Source organism: Mytilus californianus, unplaced genomic scaffold (assembly GCF_021869535.1).
Source record: "Mytilus californianus isolate M0D057914Y unplaced genomic scaffold, xbMytCali1.0.p SCAF_2, whole genome shotgun sequence".
NCBI classification, from domain to species: Eukaryota; Metazoa; Mollusca; class Bivalvia; order Mytilida; family Mytilidae; genus Mytilus; species Mytilus californianus.
Genome location: NW_026262668.1, coordinates 25716280 through 25734252, shown reverse-complemented (window position 1 = coordinate 25734252; position 17973 = coordinate 25716280). Strand labels below are relative to the sequence as shown.

The window sequence follows — 17973 nt, the reverse complement described above, 5'->3', positions numbered from 1 at the left end:
AAGTAAACCATTATAGGTCAAAGTACGGCCTTCAACACGGAGCTTTGGCTCACACCGAACAGCAAGCTATGGAGGCAAACTTCCACAAGGACGGATTTTTAGAGTAGATAAAGGGAAGTTCATGACCACATCTTGGTCTCCTGATGGCGGGTTTGTATTAACGTAGTCACAATCGTTCGGGCCTTTAAAATATCCTATATATCTGTTAGGGAAAAGAATGATAACTCTAGTTTTACAAAACTATGTGTATATATAATAAATAATTCAAGGCTTTCATCAGTTCCTTATATTCTCTAAATATATATTACATGTATAAACGGTATGTTCTAATCGTAAGGAGAGTAGTAAAATATAACCACATTATGTAGCTCAAGTTTAAACCTGGAATATAATTTGACATTCTTTTACTTCAGGGGTTGCAACCCATACAAAGCTATACAAAGCTGATCCTAACACATAGCACAGGAAAGGATTACCTTAGCTGTATTTGGCAATAACTTTTCGGGTCCTCAATGCTCTTCAACTTCGTACTTTATTTGGCCTTTTTAACTTTTTTTTTATTTGAACGTCACTGGTGAGTCTTTTGTGGACGAATCCTGGCATCTATGATGAGTTTATTCTTAACCTTAACCTTAACCATACACATACCTATTACTTTCACTAGCTCTAATCCTAAACGCAAATTGAACCAAGGGTCCGATGGTTGGTTCTCGCCCGTCTATTTTGACATTCTCCTTGTAAATGATTAAAAAGATCTAGAATCCAACTTGCAGAAGTAAAAATTAATCGACTACTGAAGATATATAAGCCATTGTTACTGAAAGTTCATTACATAAAAAAAAGAAAATAGTATAGAGGCTTCATTAATGTTACCTATCGTTTCAAAATGACCACAAAAAAGATAGAGCCGATAAACGTACGTCCGAAATCGTAGAATAAGAATACAATAATAAATGAAAACAACACGTTAAATAATTTCATGCGTATGAAGCCCTTTCTGAATTTACCTTAATTAGGAACGCTCAAAGCCGAAAATTTGAGAGCCTAGGATGTATATGAACCGAAACAGTTGTAGAGCTATATGACAAACAAATACCTAAAAAATACCCAAATCCATCTATAATTCCAAAATTTATAAACGGGCAATTTTAGGGAGCTACCATTTGATTTTTATGGGGAGGGGGCTAGGATGAAATTTGAAAAAAATAGTCAGGACAGGAGTTTTGAGTAAAAAAAAAGGCAGGATGAGACACTTGCAAAAAAAAAGTGAGGATGACAATTTAGTTAAAAAAAAGTCAGGATAAACTTTAAAAAAAAAATAAAAATCAAATGGTAGCTCCCTTAGAAAGGTTCGTTATAAATCATGTCAGCACCGACGTACTGACTACTATGCAGATGATACTCTCGGGGACTGGTGGTCCACCAGCAGAGGTATCGACCCAGTGTTGTAAAAAATGAAAACAACACGTTAGATAATTTCGTGCGTTCAAAGAGCTTTTCTGGATTTACCTTCATCAGAAAGAATGATTTGTAGGATCTTTTCAAAACACTGAAAGTGAACTGAATCAAATTACCTAAATGGCTTTAAATTTACGCACGACTGAATTTTGGGGGAAATATAACTGTCGCTTTAGCAGTAATATTTCACATTTAAAATCAATTTTCTATATCAGATCAAGATTTCTCTTTTCAGGGTTACATGGTTTACCTATCAGTGCGCATACAACACAAGTCCTTCAATCACATATAAGAACTTTTTCAAACCACCTGGTAACTGGTAAATGTGTCAGCTTGAAAAATAAATGTAAAAGTTATAGTATAATTTAATGAATGTTGACTTTGTTATAACTTAATATATATATATATATATGACAAGGTTAGAAAAAAAGAATAACTCTCTTTTCTTTTTCTTTTTTCTTTTTATTTTGTAACGACCTTTCCATGCTTATCATGGGAAAAAAAACTTAGATCTATTGCAGTGTTGACAGAGCTCTTCTGTGATATAAAGAGTGCAAATGTTTCTACACATTTGAATTGGTAAAGATCCATATGTTTAAATTTGTATAAAATTAGATTTTATATTCATGGATGTTTAACATTATAATAATAATACTTTATTTCCAAAAGCAATACACCTTTAAGGCATATTACAACATTTACATCATTCGTACAATAGTTGGTAAAATAACCTCATGTGTAAATGTATTTTTAAAATATATTAGCTCTGAACATTTATCATTCTTTAAATTGAAACTGTTCGGTGTGCTGATATAAAGAATAATTCATTTAAAGTATGTGAAAAAAAAACTTTCGAAATGTGTAACAAGTGATTATCTAAATCCCCACTGGAAGGCCTCTGACAGACTGTGTGAGCTTAAAATCATTGTTATCGATAGCCGATGACAAAGAAGTTAAAGGTAAATGATTCAGTATTATTAACAAGATACGAATTGCTGTTGTCCATACTGTCACGGTTTTACCTTTATGATCGCGACAATGTATATAACATATTTGTATAAACTCAAAATTGACATTTGACAAGTCTGAACAATAGTATAAAGGCAAATGCAAGAAACGTGAATACTGCAGAAAATTAATTCCAAGAAGAAAATTACCTTGAACATATGCAAAAAGGTTTAAATAATTTACCATCAACATCGGTGAACTGTTTAACACAGTTTTATTCTTTAATTTGATATCTAACATGCGTTTTATCTCACCTTGACTTTCTGATGAAGAAGAGCAAAGTCGTGTATTAAAATACCATACACTTTCGTTTCCACTAAATTTGGTAAAATGACGTCGAATATATTCGTTCTGATTATGCCTAAACACCTACCACTGAATGAATGTCATGTAACAAACAAATTATGGCAATTCATACGAAGAAAAAATAATTATTGGTAAATTAATTGTATATTCAGGACAAATTGAAACAATCATTTAAATAGGAAAAGAATAAGAAAGCCTCCCAAATAATATTGCCGAAATGGATTAATCCTATGTGTAAAAATCTATCATTCAGACTAAATAAAAACTGAAATATTAAGGGAAAAATTAAATTGCTTACATCATTGAAGAAAAAATGTTTCTTTATAGAATTAAAGAATCTTGTTAATTATCATTTTTTAAATATTGAAAGTAGCTTTAATTATACAAAATCATTTTAATAATATTGGTACTGAAAAACAAATTCAGCATTGTTCAGTACTTTTCATAAAAGATTTCAACAGTAATATGCCTATGAACGGTCCATAATACAGACTTCTCTTAGAAAATGGTTAAAGGGGCACTAGCTACGAGATATATAAAAAATCTAAAGTATGATTTTTTTTGTTCAATCATTAATGATAGTGAAATAGTGAAATAATAATTCGCTTTTAGCATCCAGTTTGGTTCAATTTTGTCAAAATAGCTAAGAAACAATGATGATGAATTATTCACTTGCAAGACTGGCGTCAAAACTAAAATACACACGAAGCAGAGCTACATATTATCGAGCCAATGCCCTGTAAATAGTTTATTTTAGACTTTTTATAATTTGGATAAATGTTTTACATGGTTATAAATCAAATATGAGAATTTGAGTCAAATCGGTGAACATGAATTTGACAGCTAGTGCCCCTTTATAACCCATAGAAACAATGTATACACTGATTATAGAGAGCTATTGATTTGCTTTTTATCTCAACTGCACGCCAAGCGATAACTTTACGGCATTTATATGATAAGGAAAGAAAGACATGGTTTTGGAGCTTTAGGGGCTATTTCAATCTTCAAAATGCGCAAAAAAGTGAAATGATTGTGCCATTATAAGGACATAAGCTTATACAACCCGATGACCATTGATACAAAATAGCGGGGGCTAGGATGAAATTTGAAAAAAAGGCAGGACACGAGTTTTGAGTAAAAAAAAAGGGCAGGACTAGTAACTTGGCAAAAAATAGGCAGGAATACAATTTATGTAAAAAAAAAAAAAGTCAGGAAAAATTTATAATAAAAAAGGCAGGACCAAATAGAGTGAAAAATAAAAAGGCAGGACAGAGATTACAACTAAAAAAAATGCAGGACAAAATTTTCATCCTAGCTCCCCCCATAAAAATCAAATGGCAGCTCCCTAACATTCCGTAATCCATGATGGTCAATATTCATTTATTTCATTATAAAGTAGATTTAGATAAAAGTGAATTCTATTGATTTCTACTAAAACCATTAAATCGTCTTGGTATCCAGATTTCAATAAAACGCAACGTAATTGATTCGAACTGAACAATTTTATTGAGTGGTTGATATCAGGAAACGCTTACCCTGTTGGGGCACCTGGTCTTGCTTTGTTTAGATTTCACGTGTTTCCCTCGGTATTTCACGAGATTTAAACATCGATAAATTGCTGTTGCTTCTATTTGTACTTCAAAAGTAACTACAACAACAAAGTACTGCCATGACACAAAAAAGAGACTTGACAGATACAAGGACGAAAAAAAGTGTTTCGAATCCAGGTATATAATCTGTTTAAAGTAAAGGAAAATTATAATTATTTTCGGATCTTTACTGTTTTTGTGTGTTGTTTTTCTGTAATGCGTATATAATTTTACATTTTCTGGTTTAATATCAACTGTACATGTAACTGTTTATTTATTACTACCACTAAAATGCTAACGAAAGAGGAACCTAATTATGAGACCTTGAGAAATACAATAGGGAAGATTGAGTGCCTCGACTCATGTTAGTTTGTCTGCACAAAATCATGCTGTCATTCTCCATGTTTTCGATTGAAAATTTGATGTGGAAGTCAGTTATCATGGTTATTTGGTTGTCTGTTTTGATCATATTCACAACACAGTACACCTATACTTAGGGCGATTGAAAAGCTTACTATACACACTTGTCGCTAGTTTATTGAACAGGCGAATTTTAACTGTCACTGATGTTGAGTACTTGACGTTACCCCACATTTCCTGGTATTCTATAAATTATTAGTAATTTGGAAATTCAGTAAAGAGAAAAGTTTAATTAAAAAAACAAAAGAATTGTAAAGCTGTATAAACAATTAAATCATATTAATAGTTAGCGCCCTCTGTATCTGTTCCTGTTTCGGTTCCTCATACAAACGCGATCGACTCTACACTGGCAACGTCCTGGGACTTTTCTTTCACAAATTCCTGCACAACCTGCACACGTGGGTCTTAAAACTCGTCTCAGAGTCTTCCACACATTACCTTCAGCTAAAGGCGGGTTATTCGAACACAGTTGCTGCAATAGAAGAAAAGATTATTTAATAAGAGGTCAACCATATAACTTTAAGGGGTATGTCCTTTTTCTTCCGACCCCCCCCCCCCCCCAAAAAAAAAAAAAAAAACAAACAAACAAAAAAACAAAAAAACAAAAAGAAGCAACAAAAAAAACATGTCAGATAGTGATCCTAAAGCAGGGAACAGGGATAATTTTGTAAACTCCTTAAAGTTATATATAAAAAAAACTCGTCGCCGTTGTACTTATCAGTGAGAGTGTCATAGTAAGATTATTTACTTTTTGCACTTTTAAAGTCAACCCATTTTCTTTTCCTTCAGCACTTTGCTACAGATCACAACAACAGAAAACAAAATTCCCATCACTTTTATCTAACATTAAATGCTGTGTGCTTTCTGCAGAATCTGTGGTAACAGGTTCGTGTCATTTAAGAAGATCTTTGAAGATAATACATGTAAAACGCGTATAAAAAGCCTCAACTCATATTTAAAATTGTAAATATCTTTATATAGGTTTTTGATTTACCAGAAAAGTTAACAGTTCAGTTTTTGAAATATAAAATTGTTACATGTATGCCCATAAAAAAGTTCCAGTTCGTCTTTTTTGTCTATACGGTATGCCGTAATTACGATAAATGTTTGTTTTTCAATGTTGCCTTAGTCGGCATCCGTATATCTACAGCAAAAAATTAAAATAATGCTTAAAAAAGAGAACAGGAAACACAAAAAATACTAACTACAGACGCCCGACTAATCCGAAAACAAAAATTCCCAAAATTAACAACAACGAACATTTTTTCGTGGTCCAGATACTAGGCCAAATTTGTACGAGCACACAACGTGGTGCGGATGAACCAGTTTACCTGCACACAACGTGGTGCGGTAGAACCTGTTTACCTGCACACAAACCTCATTATTTGCCTATCTACATCATATGACGAACAAAAAATACGACGGCATATAGTTTGGAAAGCAGAGTTAAAATTTGCTCGCTATTACATGAAAGTAGCCAGAGGTATTGGTTAAATATGTCCTACTCTTTTAATTATCATAATACGGTATCATTATAAACTTTTTTCCCTGGAATACATGTACAAAATAGGAATAAAACTGCACGCCCCCACCTTTTTTCTGTTGTTTTCTGATCTGATATTACACCAACTTTGAATCAATATAGTAATATACAATGATGGTTCGTTGAAAAGGTGAACAACTAGGGTTTTTTGGGATGACAATTTTGGAAATTTATCGCTTCTAAGGGGCCGCAATTATTTTTCTTTTTTATAAAAAAATTTTAGACAAAAATCTGACGCGATGAAGTTAAAATTATTTTGACGTTTTGTGGCATTTTTTCACCTAGCACGCCACTTTGAATGATGCATACCGTTAAAACGAAGTCGGAGACTAAATTATTTTTACATCATGAAAAAAAAAAATTCTGTACCAGCAGCATATAGTTTTTAAGAACAATCTATGGATTAAAAATTAGAAGTTTTATGATTTTAAGACTAATTTAAGAACGTTTTCCGAAGTTTTTTTGTGCTTTCTATACAAATCTTCACCTATTTTGAAAAAATTCAATTAGTAATATTTCAGAGAAAAAGAAAGATAAATGCATTATGTTTTTGATTTTCAGTTAGAGTTCAACGAGCCAAAATTTTAAGAAAATTGGTAATAAAGCCTATTTACTGTAACTTGACTTTAAGCGCATACGATACAGTTTTTATTCCCACCATGAATTTTTGGCGAACAGAAGCTGTTTTTCACCTAGTCAATTTAAATAATAAATAAAAAATATACCTTCACGTGCTACTTTAAGAGATGAATGGGGTCGACATTTTAGACATTTACTTAAATTTTCATTTATTTGATATTTCCTGTGGACAGACATACCTTTTTTTTTTTTGTTTCAAAAGAAAAACACAAGCGTTTTTTGTAAAAGAATTTGAAATATCTTCTTTACATAAGTAGTGCTTTAAATATGTGTAAACAATATCATGGAAATAGTTCATTTTTATTAAATTTTCATAATTTTAGAAAAAAAGGCATCTCTTGCTGTATATTTATCTAATTTAACAACAAATCATCGTTGATTTGTTCATAAAAATTGGTAAAATTAATCTTCATACATAATCAAGCCAAATGTCATTTTCAAAAAGAGGGGTCCATGCACTCGTTTTCAAGCTAGTGGTGAAAATCAGTCGAGAAATCATCTATATCCGATATGTCACAGATTGACGTCGCGAAAAATAACATTTTACAGTAGCAACGTTATGACCTCTCATGTAAGTTGTAACTGTATCGTATGCCCTTAAATAGTATGTATACTTACTATTGATATGAAGGTCAATACGAAGAAAGCCAACTTGAGATGTAAAGAATTCATGGTGTATTTCTGCAATATGAAAATACTGGTTCAATAAGTCGTTCATATAATGAAATTGGTGCTTCGGACCCTCCTAAATTCGTTTCTAGTGAATGAAAGATGTAAATTTAGAAATTAAAAGACTTAGTGCAGTATGTCATCTCTTTCAAAAGAACCAAATTACACTGAATTTGAAAAATAGTACGTCGATTCTGCCGTAAATTTGCTTGATTTTTTAGTGTGTATTCTTTGTGTGATAAAGTTTATACGTATAATTAAGCATCATAAACGAGAATAAAAGAAGATTTGAAGTATACGTCAATAACACAGAAACCCAACAACACAAAACCAATGAAAAAAAAAACAATAAAACAAAAAAAAAAAAACAAAACAAACGACATATCATTTTCCCCCAAATTGCATATTGAATAAAAGTATGCATTGAAAAGTAATCTTTATCAAACATCCCCCTTTTCGCTAGTGTACAATATAAGTCTTACCTTAGAAATGTTTTACATTCAAATAAAACAGTTAAATGTAATACCGAATATAATTTCAACTGCGCTAGTTACATTTATATATGAGATCAACTGAAGTGGTCACTTAAAAACAAACTTTCCAAAAATGCTATTTATAACAGGAAATACTTTCAAGAAATGATGTTTACTGTACATCATGTAACTGTACTTGTTGCCACCGATGTGGGGTCTCTGATAACTGGCTAATCAGACGTTGATTCTTGCTGCCATCTCTTAACCAAACAATTTCTAACAATTCCCCATTATGTGTATCCGTGTTAACAGTATCACCATAAGACCAAAAACACATAATTTGATTGACTTCCAAGTTCAGAATACATTTAAGAACTACGAAAGCCGACAATTCTGCAACACTTCTTAAATTTCAGATTGTTAATGAAACTCCATCCAAGATCAATTGTTTGCATGTGTATATGTGATAACAGAAAAAGGTTATGCATCCACACTGTCTAGGGTGATTGTGGGGTTACGATCTTGTTCTCTATAGCTCTTTAATACATTTTCTTCTTTTCCTGTTGTATGTCCAAAACATATACATTTTGTATTTTATATCACTCCGTACAACCAAACATGTTTTGTAAGACCCGACGGTTACTATCACGCACCACTGTAAACTTTGGGGCGCTTCGGGAAGTATGTATTTGGATATTATATAAATAATAAATAGCTGAGAGGGTAATAGAGCAGAGCGTTACCCCGAGAAAACATTGTCAACTGAGGAGAAACCAAGGTTGACAATGTGTTTTCGAGGGGTAACAATCTGCTCTATTACCCTCTCAGATATGTGTTATTTAATTTATTATACTGAATGTTCTGTTATTACTGTCGATTAAATTTCAAATTCAAAGTAATAAACTATGACGACGTCTTGTACATAACAACCATCCGTATTTAATAAAGCGCACACTTGATCAAGCGTCTCCGTGAAGGGTAATTGAGTATTTGCCATAGGATAGAGTCGTATTTAATAAAGCGCACACTTGATCAAGCGTCTCCGTAAAGGGCAAAAGAGTATTTGCCATAGGATAGAGTCGTATTTAATAAAGCGCACACTTGATCAAGCGTCTCCATGAAGGGTAATATAGTAAGTTAACACCCTCGTATTAGCCTTTCAAAATATGGCATTTTAACGTGAAGTATAATAAAAGAAGATGTGGTATGAGTGCCAATGAGACAACTCTCCATCCAAGTCACAATTTGTAAAAGTAAACCATTATAGGTCAAAGTACGGCCTTCAACACGGAGCTTTGGCTCACACCGAACAGCAAGCTATGGAGGGCCCCAAAAATGATTAATGTAAAACAATTCAAAATTCTGTTTTACATTTAGAATAAAGTGAAAAGGCGTTGCGGTTCAAATTACAGTAACGTTTTTGTTGTTATACTTGACATGATCTTTTGCAAAATGTGTTTTTAATAAACATAATGAAAATAGAAATAAAAAGATGTGATATGAGTGCTAATGACACAACTATCCACCAGAGTCCAAATGACATGCATGTAAGCAAAATTAATACAGGCCGTCAACAATGAGCAAACCCCAAACTGTATATTCAGCTTTAAATGGCCCTGACATTACCAAAAAGTGAAACTATTCAAACTAGAAAACCAAAGGCCTGATTTAAAATACAGCCCTTCATATGCGTATATGAAATCAAACATTAATGGAAAAGAATTTCCAGAATCTTTCCCTCTTAACTTTTTCAGACACCTTTCTGAAATACTTGTTATTGAATGAAAAAGGATATTTTGGGAAACCTCAACTTTAATAAGTCCGGTTTTTTTTTCTCGAGAATAGTACTAGTCAAGGTTGTTTTAGTAGCTCCCAGGTTTTATCGAAGTCTCAGCAAATGCTTATAGTATTAATGTTTCCATTACTCTTAATCATGTTAGCTTTGTATTTGTAATGATGGCTTCGAAATTATTTGATTATTTATACTTTTTACTTTATTTTATGGCCATTACATTAATAAACTAACGGAGACAAATTTCTGGAAATATAGATATATAAAATTGAAAATCATATATAAAACCGTGTATTGGTATGTCAAAACTGACATTGCCTTTATTGCAATTGGAAACTCCAGATTGATTGGTTGATTTTTGGTGTTTAACGCCATTTTCAGTACCATTGGCTATACCGTGCCGGCTAGTTTGTGTTTTCAATAACATACAGTCACTACATTGTTTTCAAATTACAACTTTTTCATTTTTTCTAGTTTTTAAAAAGAATCAATATATTTTTTTTTCACACTCCCTTCTAAAACATTTTTTTAAGACACCTGATTGAAAAAAACCGTCCTCCTACAAAAGATAAACGTTCGATGTCTTATACTATTTGTATTGATACATCTTTGATATTCTTGGTTATTTCCATGCTTGCAGATAGTTGGCTATTTTTTGCCAAAGTCACGTTCAGGCTAAATATCTGTTTCTCTTTTAGACCTTCAAATCAACGAGTCTTGCTGTTTGGTAACAAGCTTAATCTGGCCAAGACACACGATTTAGGGCATTTTTTAAACTTTGTGTGTGCCAAATACATATATGTCTTTAATTGGCAGTGTATGCTAAATAAAAAAAAAGGATATGGGTTATCTATCCCCGTCACAAAATCAGTACATGCACAGTAAAAAACACAAAAAGCAAAGGAACAGCGCCTTTATAGCTGTTCTTCATCTCAAAGTCAAAGTGAAGACTTCAACACGGAGCAAACACTCTCACCTCATTGCAAGTTTTAGACGGCCCCTATCATCGGTTTGAGAGTAATTCTTTGTAAACTGACGATCACGCTACACCTGTGAATTGAAGAATAAAAAAACCATGGAGTAATATCAATTTTCCGGCAAAGAAATCAAACTTTTACTGTCATAATGTAGCCCGACAATCACACTAAAGACTGCAAAAACAATACAAACATTAAGACAACCACGTTTTAATATGTTTAATATTCCTTGAAATTCATTTCAGCTCATCACTTTATCATGTTTATAAAATACCACCGAGTCAAATTTGATTTATGTATATCTATTATGCTTTCATTTTGCCAGAGGTTTTCATAAAAAACAAAAAACAAAAAAAAAACAAAAAACAAAAAAAAAATGCATCCCGTCAATAATAATCTAGATTTTTATTATAACCTGATTTATACTCAAGTAATACGAAAACAGACGTGTTAGTTCGACTTCCTGGTATGAAAAGGAAGTACTTAATATTGAACACTTCGCAAAGTAAGTAATTCTGTTTTCGTTATAAATTGTGCATATTCCAAAAATGTCAATTAACACGAATCACGAATGTCATTCAACCCTTGAAATAGTTTCCTTCCCATGTTATCACCATTGCAAGCACTTGATTTATATTTCTTTGTTCTTCTTTTTAACTTGATATTCCAGGAGGCAGGAGGATTTTTCGGTGGAGCGAATATTCATTTTAATCTGTTTCTATGCTGCTTATTTTTTTTTCTCGGCTTCGCAAAAAATCAAATGGTCGTCTTTTTATTATATCTTACATGTTTTCACAAAAATCATGAAATTGGCAGTATTCGATCAACACTTGTCCGTTTAACGAAAAGAATAAGATGTCCGCTAGGATCTCATAGAGATTTGCATCAACTGGTGAAAAACCGTGAAAAAAAACATGTAAAAGAAAAAAAAAATGTCTCGCTTTCAGTTACGTTGTTGATAAATGCAAAAATGATAACGATAAAGGATTACTTACTTTGCCAAGTGTCAAAGATTAAGTACCTCATTTGAATACAAGGAAGTCACACTAACGTGTTTGTATCCAATCATTCGAGTATGACATAATGGGGTCGATGGCCGTATATATATAACACACCTATTCAAACTATTGCCTGACGAATGCTGGATGATGGAATATAATATGTGCCTCTAGTCCAAAATGTAGTGCAAACTTTTTTTACCATACACGGTCTTAACTTTGTCCTAACATAACTAAGGTAAAAGCAGTTAAGAAAAAAATCCTAAATTCACATTTGATTAGTTACTATGGAAAACGATGACAAAATTAGTATATTTTGTAAACTTCTTGATTTTACTTGTTTTGTTTTTCAACTTTAAAGTATATTTTTGATTGGGCACCCTAAAATAACAACCTTATATTTGGTTAGATTATTTAAATTTGAATAAGTATACACCCTTTCTTAGACATTTTAAATGCGGTTTAAGAATGGATTCGATATTAGTGGCACGAGAGGTGCAACGGTCAAAAGAACTTATATCAACCAATCTCATGAGTGTATGTAATGACGGGAAAAACAATAATAAATTTTCGTCATTTTATTTCGAGCAGTTGGCCCGAGAACACAGTTATTTCGTAGTGCATTTCTTTTAGACAATAAAGTCAAATTAAAAACATCGCACCTGCTCTATCTCAAAAAGATTTTTACAGTGTAGTGTACTACTATTGGGACAAATAATATCAAAATTATAGAAAAGTCTACCAGCTCTAACTCAAAATATTGACAATTCTATGTAAAGGGGGTTTAAAATTCAGTTTGACAGCTTCAGACATTCTAGTTTTTGACCTTTTTTAACTGGACCAAATCACTACTTAACATAAAGATTCAGCACCCAAATTTTTTTAACATGTAATTTCATCCCCTTACTTAATATTTCCTGCATAAAATATCAAGAAATAAATTTGGAAAGTGTATGAAAAAAAATTGCAAGTTATACACTTTCCACACTAGGCACTATATTTGTAGACAACGAAAATCTAAGGACGATAAATGTGTCCTCGGACGGACCTAATAGTATAGAACGACTTGACCAATTCTAATAAAACTTTGCATAACCTAAGCTTAAGGAATTATAAGACAGTTGGCCAAGTTTTATGGCCATAGTATATATATTATAGAAACTATGGCAATTTTAATATTGAAATTTGATTGTTTAATTTTGACGTTTAAATCAAATATTTTCAACTATCAAGATTTGGGCTTAAAAAATTTAAATATTGCAAAAATTTGCTTTTTAAATGCTCTTAAATATAATATATTAAGTATTAAAAGCAACTGAACACTCATTTGATTTATCAGATTTATTACAATTATTCAAAAGTCAAATTTATATGAGCGTGTGCCTGAAAATAGAGATTTTCGAATTAAGGGGAGCCTTTCAGAAACATGCATTTTTTTCAACCAATTTGAAGTTTTTGAAGTTTTTTACCATAACTTATTCTTTCATATGTATTAAATGTACTTTAAATGGAAAGAAAAATTACAAAAAGCATACCAAATGAGTATAAAATGGTCTTAGGCTATGCAAGACTGAAAATTATTTAGTGTCAATTAGCACATATTTACATATAAAAATGCATACAGAAGCTATAAGAAATGGAAATTTGTTACTTTGTGCTCAGTTCTATGCTAAGATGTCATGATACAAGAAGTCTAATTGCAAAAGGACTCTTGCATTCAACATTTTTTGCAGACAGTATGGTCTGATGCACAGTTTTTTCACTTTTCAATGGAAAACTTGCATGTAGTTTTAGTCTCAACTGGCATATATTTGAACCACATACTATCCTACAGAAGAATATAAAGGTAGTATATGAAAAGGATAAGGTGCACAGATCATTGTCAAGTGCTTTTTTTACAGATTTAGTGAATTTTTTATGATAGACTACACATTCTATGTACAAAGCTCTTCACATTTCACATACATTAAACAGGCCGTTCGACCAGGGCCTAAATACAACATAGTTTGCACTTTTTTTCTGTGATAATCTACTTTTCTCTATATTCAGAGTTCACAAATGGTTAATAGAATTTGAATTAATCATAAAAACACAAATATCAAAGCATAAAAAGCTGTCAGATAGAAAGTCAGCATGCCTCTTAGGCTTAAAAATGGAAACTGCTTTAAAATGCTTATTTCAGCCGTATAATGTCAAAATGGGACATTTTAACAGAATTTCTTTCAAATAAAGATGTAAATCCTTTACTTTTATTGAGTTTGACAAATTGAAACCAGCAAACAATTCAGGGACGTTGCCAAAGTACAGTTGCCAAAGTACAGAATCTACATTTCCTGATTTCATCTCTTAGGCCCGAGAACACAGTTATTTTGTAGTGCATTTCATACTGACAATCAAACACACCTGCCTATCTGACAGGAGAACTAGAATTCGAATTACTCAAGTTATGCTTACTAAAGATAAACTTGCAACATGCCATCATTCGGCTGCATGTCAGTATTATCGTACTTTAATTTTGAACTGATATAGGTGAGGGCGCTGGCGCCATGTTGTTGACTTTTGAAAAAAAGAAGATTGAAGTTTTAAAGCGATGTTTGACAGTGTTATATTTGAAATAATTTAATGTATGTTTGATAATCGTTGAAATTTGCGCATCATCCTATGGACGATTATCAGAAGCATAGGTTGAACATGCATTGGTATCTAATTTCATTAAAAAAAATATTGACTGAAGTTGTTCCCACAGGAATTCCAATTTAATCAGCAATACAATTCACCGCGTTTCAATTGTCATGTTTTCAGCAAATATCACTCTAATTAATAATTTTAGTCAACCATGATTACAAAACATGCGTGTACTGTATCTGATCAGACAGAAAAGGAAAACATTGACTCGTCTATTTATTCACATAAAATATAAACACATTGATCGATCGAACTAATATACACATCTACCATCTATTAAATATAAGTCGAAGAGAGACAATTGATACGTGAGAAGACTACAAAAGACCATTAGTTTAGGTACTTTAGTCCTTCTCAAGAAACATGAGAAAGGACGATGTAAAATTCAAGACAATTGGAAGCCAACACCTTATAAGGTTGTCGACAAATTAAATGACAATGTTTATGGTATTCAACTAGCAGATGGATCCGGTCCAATCAGAAACGTCACCAGAACTGAAATTCTGGATACATGTACTCAAACTGTTGAAAAAAAAAACGCTGAAGACAGCGATTCATTTTCTGAGGAGTGGGATGGATATTTAGAAATATCTCATACTCCAGAGACAGGAACTTTATTAGACAAGACTGCAGAAAGTGAAACAAAAGAAGATTCTAATACCGTACCAGCTGATAAAACAAAGAAGAATTATGATACCGTGTTAACCGACAAAACAAGGAAGAATTCTGATACCGTGTTAATCGACAAAACAAGGAAGTATACAGATTCAGTGTTATCTGATGATTTAAGTGATTCTTCAACTGATATTCAAGATCAACCAGTTCGTAGGAAGACAACTCGTTCATCAGCAGGAAAGCATTCAAACCTGTATAAATTACCGAAATTTGTGTTGAACCATAATAAAGTTCATACTCAAGAAAATATTGTGTTTTGTGAAAATAAGTCTGAATATCAAAATGTGTTGGTGAAATCTGAAAAATGTGACCAACAAGTAAGCAGTTTAGTGAATTTCGAGGAGTTAGGACAAGCAATGGCTGCACTAGGAGAAAGTCTAGGGAAATCACTGGGACAGAATCTTAAAGAAGTTTGGCTGAAAAACAATCACTTTAACAATTAAGATTTGAACACTGTTTTGTACATTTACATTTTAGATTTTATTTTCAAATTGTATTCATATGATGTTTTTTTTATATATCGGAAAAAATACAAGGAAAAAATAATATAAAGAAACATGTAAGAAAATATTTTGATATTTTTTTATTTTATTGTTGAGGGCAACAATTTGGAAACAAGGAAGATTTGTAGCATGAGAGAATGAGATTTTGATAATTTTTTAGATTGAATTGTTTCCCTTTGTATAGTTATTGAAATTTAGTTTGGAAATTATTTTTACTCTAAAATAATTACTATTTAGTGATTAAGATATTCAAAGAATATATAAAAAGAAGATAAAGATAGAAATAAATAGATTTTAATTTTATTGTAAAGAGAGATTTTTGATACCCTCGTAGGTTAATTGCGCAGATAATAGCGTGGGTAGTTAAAAGAGGTTGACATTCATTTTTGTCACTCACTGACAATTTTTTGGGAACACAATGTGACGTGTGTAATTGGAAACAGAATTGTGAACATTCAAATATTGTAAGTTGAATTATGATTATTATGAAGTAATATTATATGTTTAAAACAAGTTTTTATCATAGTAAACTTTCAAGTGAGAAGCATATCACGTGTAGCATGTGGTTTAGGTGAAAAACGATAATTTAAGTTGTTACACGTTTAAGACAGTTTTAAAATAAAGATATAGAAGTTATTAAAGTCATAATTCATTCACAAGTTGTAAATTTAGTTATGGAGAAGCTATTTAGATTTTTAGTATTATAATTGTATACTAATTTCTCTGTAACATTATGTTTATGAGAATAAAAATATTCGTATTCAGAACTTCTTGCTCAAATATCCATATGTAAAGGATATAAGTCGATAACAGTCCATTCTGTAAAATACTGGACAGGTCTGAGGCCGCAGACTGTTAGAGGCTTATATATTACTTAAAAATTGGTTTGAAATGTAAACTAGGTGAAAAAGAAAACAAATAAAAACTTTTGTTAGGATTTATTTTCATCAAGTGTGTAAATTGTTTTATGGATAAACTCTATTAATATTACCTTACATGTTGGCCCCTTCTAAACAGTAGCTCAACTTAAACAATAGACAAAAATAAACTACAGCTGAAGGAAAACAACATGTATAGCTATATTTGCACTTGGTACACAGGGTGATGTTTAGGTTGTTAATCAAATTCTTGATTAGCTATTATGTCAAAGGAACAATATGTGGCTTGTACATCAACACTATGTAAAACATCTACTTCAGATGAACGATTTTCTCCTCATTATGATAATATAATTATTTTACTTGTGGCCCTTGTATTGCGACATGATGTGTCAAGCGTTAGAAGCATTATTTATTCTTTTTATTTCATTTGTTGCTGAAAATGATATTCGCAAGAAAAAGAGAAGAGGGCGATTTTTATATCCAAAGAAGACGAAGATAAATCTTTTGCAAAAGGAAATGCCTAAAAGCACAAAAAATTGGTTGATTTTTTTAGTCCTTGAACTATCATATACCTGTACGATTCAATTATGCTACCTTCAGCTGTCCAATATTTTTAAGAAAGAAGAGGGTTATTTAAAAAAAATATTTGACAGTTAAAGGTAATGGTTTCTTACAGGTAAATGATAGTTTAATCACTGAAATAAAGAACGGTACAACAATAGAATGACGTCACACCAATGTTTTAATTTTAAAAACATTTCTTTATGACCAACAAAAACCAAAATTGACAGACATGTTCCTTTGATCCATTCTAACGATTTATATATTTCAAAAATTGTTCGCTATGCCAATATCCGCAGTGACGTTTCCTATTTCGATGAACGTGATTAATGTATTACTGTTGAAATACGGGATTAAGTTAACACAATTTACATAAAACCGTTACTAAATTCATCCATAAATACATACATTTGGTTCGAAAGTTTGGTTGTCATTGTACAAAACTTATTCCAAACGGAATATCACATCCCATTATTTATTTATAAGAGTTCGCAAAGCGGAACAATATTACTGACCTTTTGAACAAAATAGAGAGTACCGTGAACAGTCTCCGGGACAAGTTTGCAATTCCGCTGAGTACAAAAGTTGTCATCTTAATTTTTGGAGGTAGGTCAAAATAAAGTTGATAACTTAGTTGGTATTGGTTCCCTGATATTTGTCCTAACAAAAATTGGCTCTAGCACCACTGTTGAAAAAGTTATGCCCCTTTTTTTTACAAACTTCCTCAGAGGAAAAGTTGTTTTCCTCAAGGGAAATCAAATTTCCCTAATGGAAAAAGATTTTTCACCAAGGGAAA

The 17973-nt window shown here is 31.8% G+C and overlaps 3 long non-coding RNA genes across 7 annotated transcripts in view; 2 read left to right on the top strand and 1 right to left on the bottom strand.

Annotated features, from left to right (window-relative positions):
* Positions 1 to 17973, bottom strand: part of LOC127729564 (uncharacterized) — a 72511-nt gene that overhangs the window by 4357 nt on the left and 50181 nt on the right. The window contains exons 1-3 of one of the 4 annotated variants that reach the window (XR_007994701.1): positions 8115 to 8213; positions 7582 to 7644; positions 4997 to 5253 (exon numbers count right to left, since the gene is read on the bottom strand). This is a non-coding gene — a long non-coding RNA (uncharacterized LOC127729564). Of the gene's footprint in view, positions 1 to 4996; positions 5254 to 7581; positions 7645 to 8114; positions 8215 to 17973 lie in introns of those variants that run through there. The other 3 variants (XR_007994702.1, XR_007994703.1, XR_007994705.1) reach the window with 3 other exon arrangements.
* LOC127729569 (uncharacterized) overlaps positions 1 to 17973 on the top strand; it is a 91776-nt gene that overhangs the window by 30170 nt on the left and 43633 nt on the right. The gene's annotated exons all lie outside the window — the stretch shown is intronic.
* LOC127729574 (uncharacterized) lies at positions 82 to 1816 on the top strand. Its single transcript, XR_007994726.1, has 2 exons — positions 82 to 150; positions 1694 to 1816. It is a non-coding gene; the product is annotated as an uncharacterized LOC127729574 (long non-coding RNA).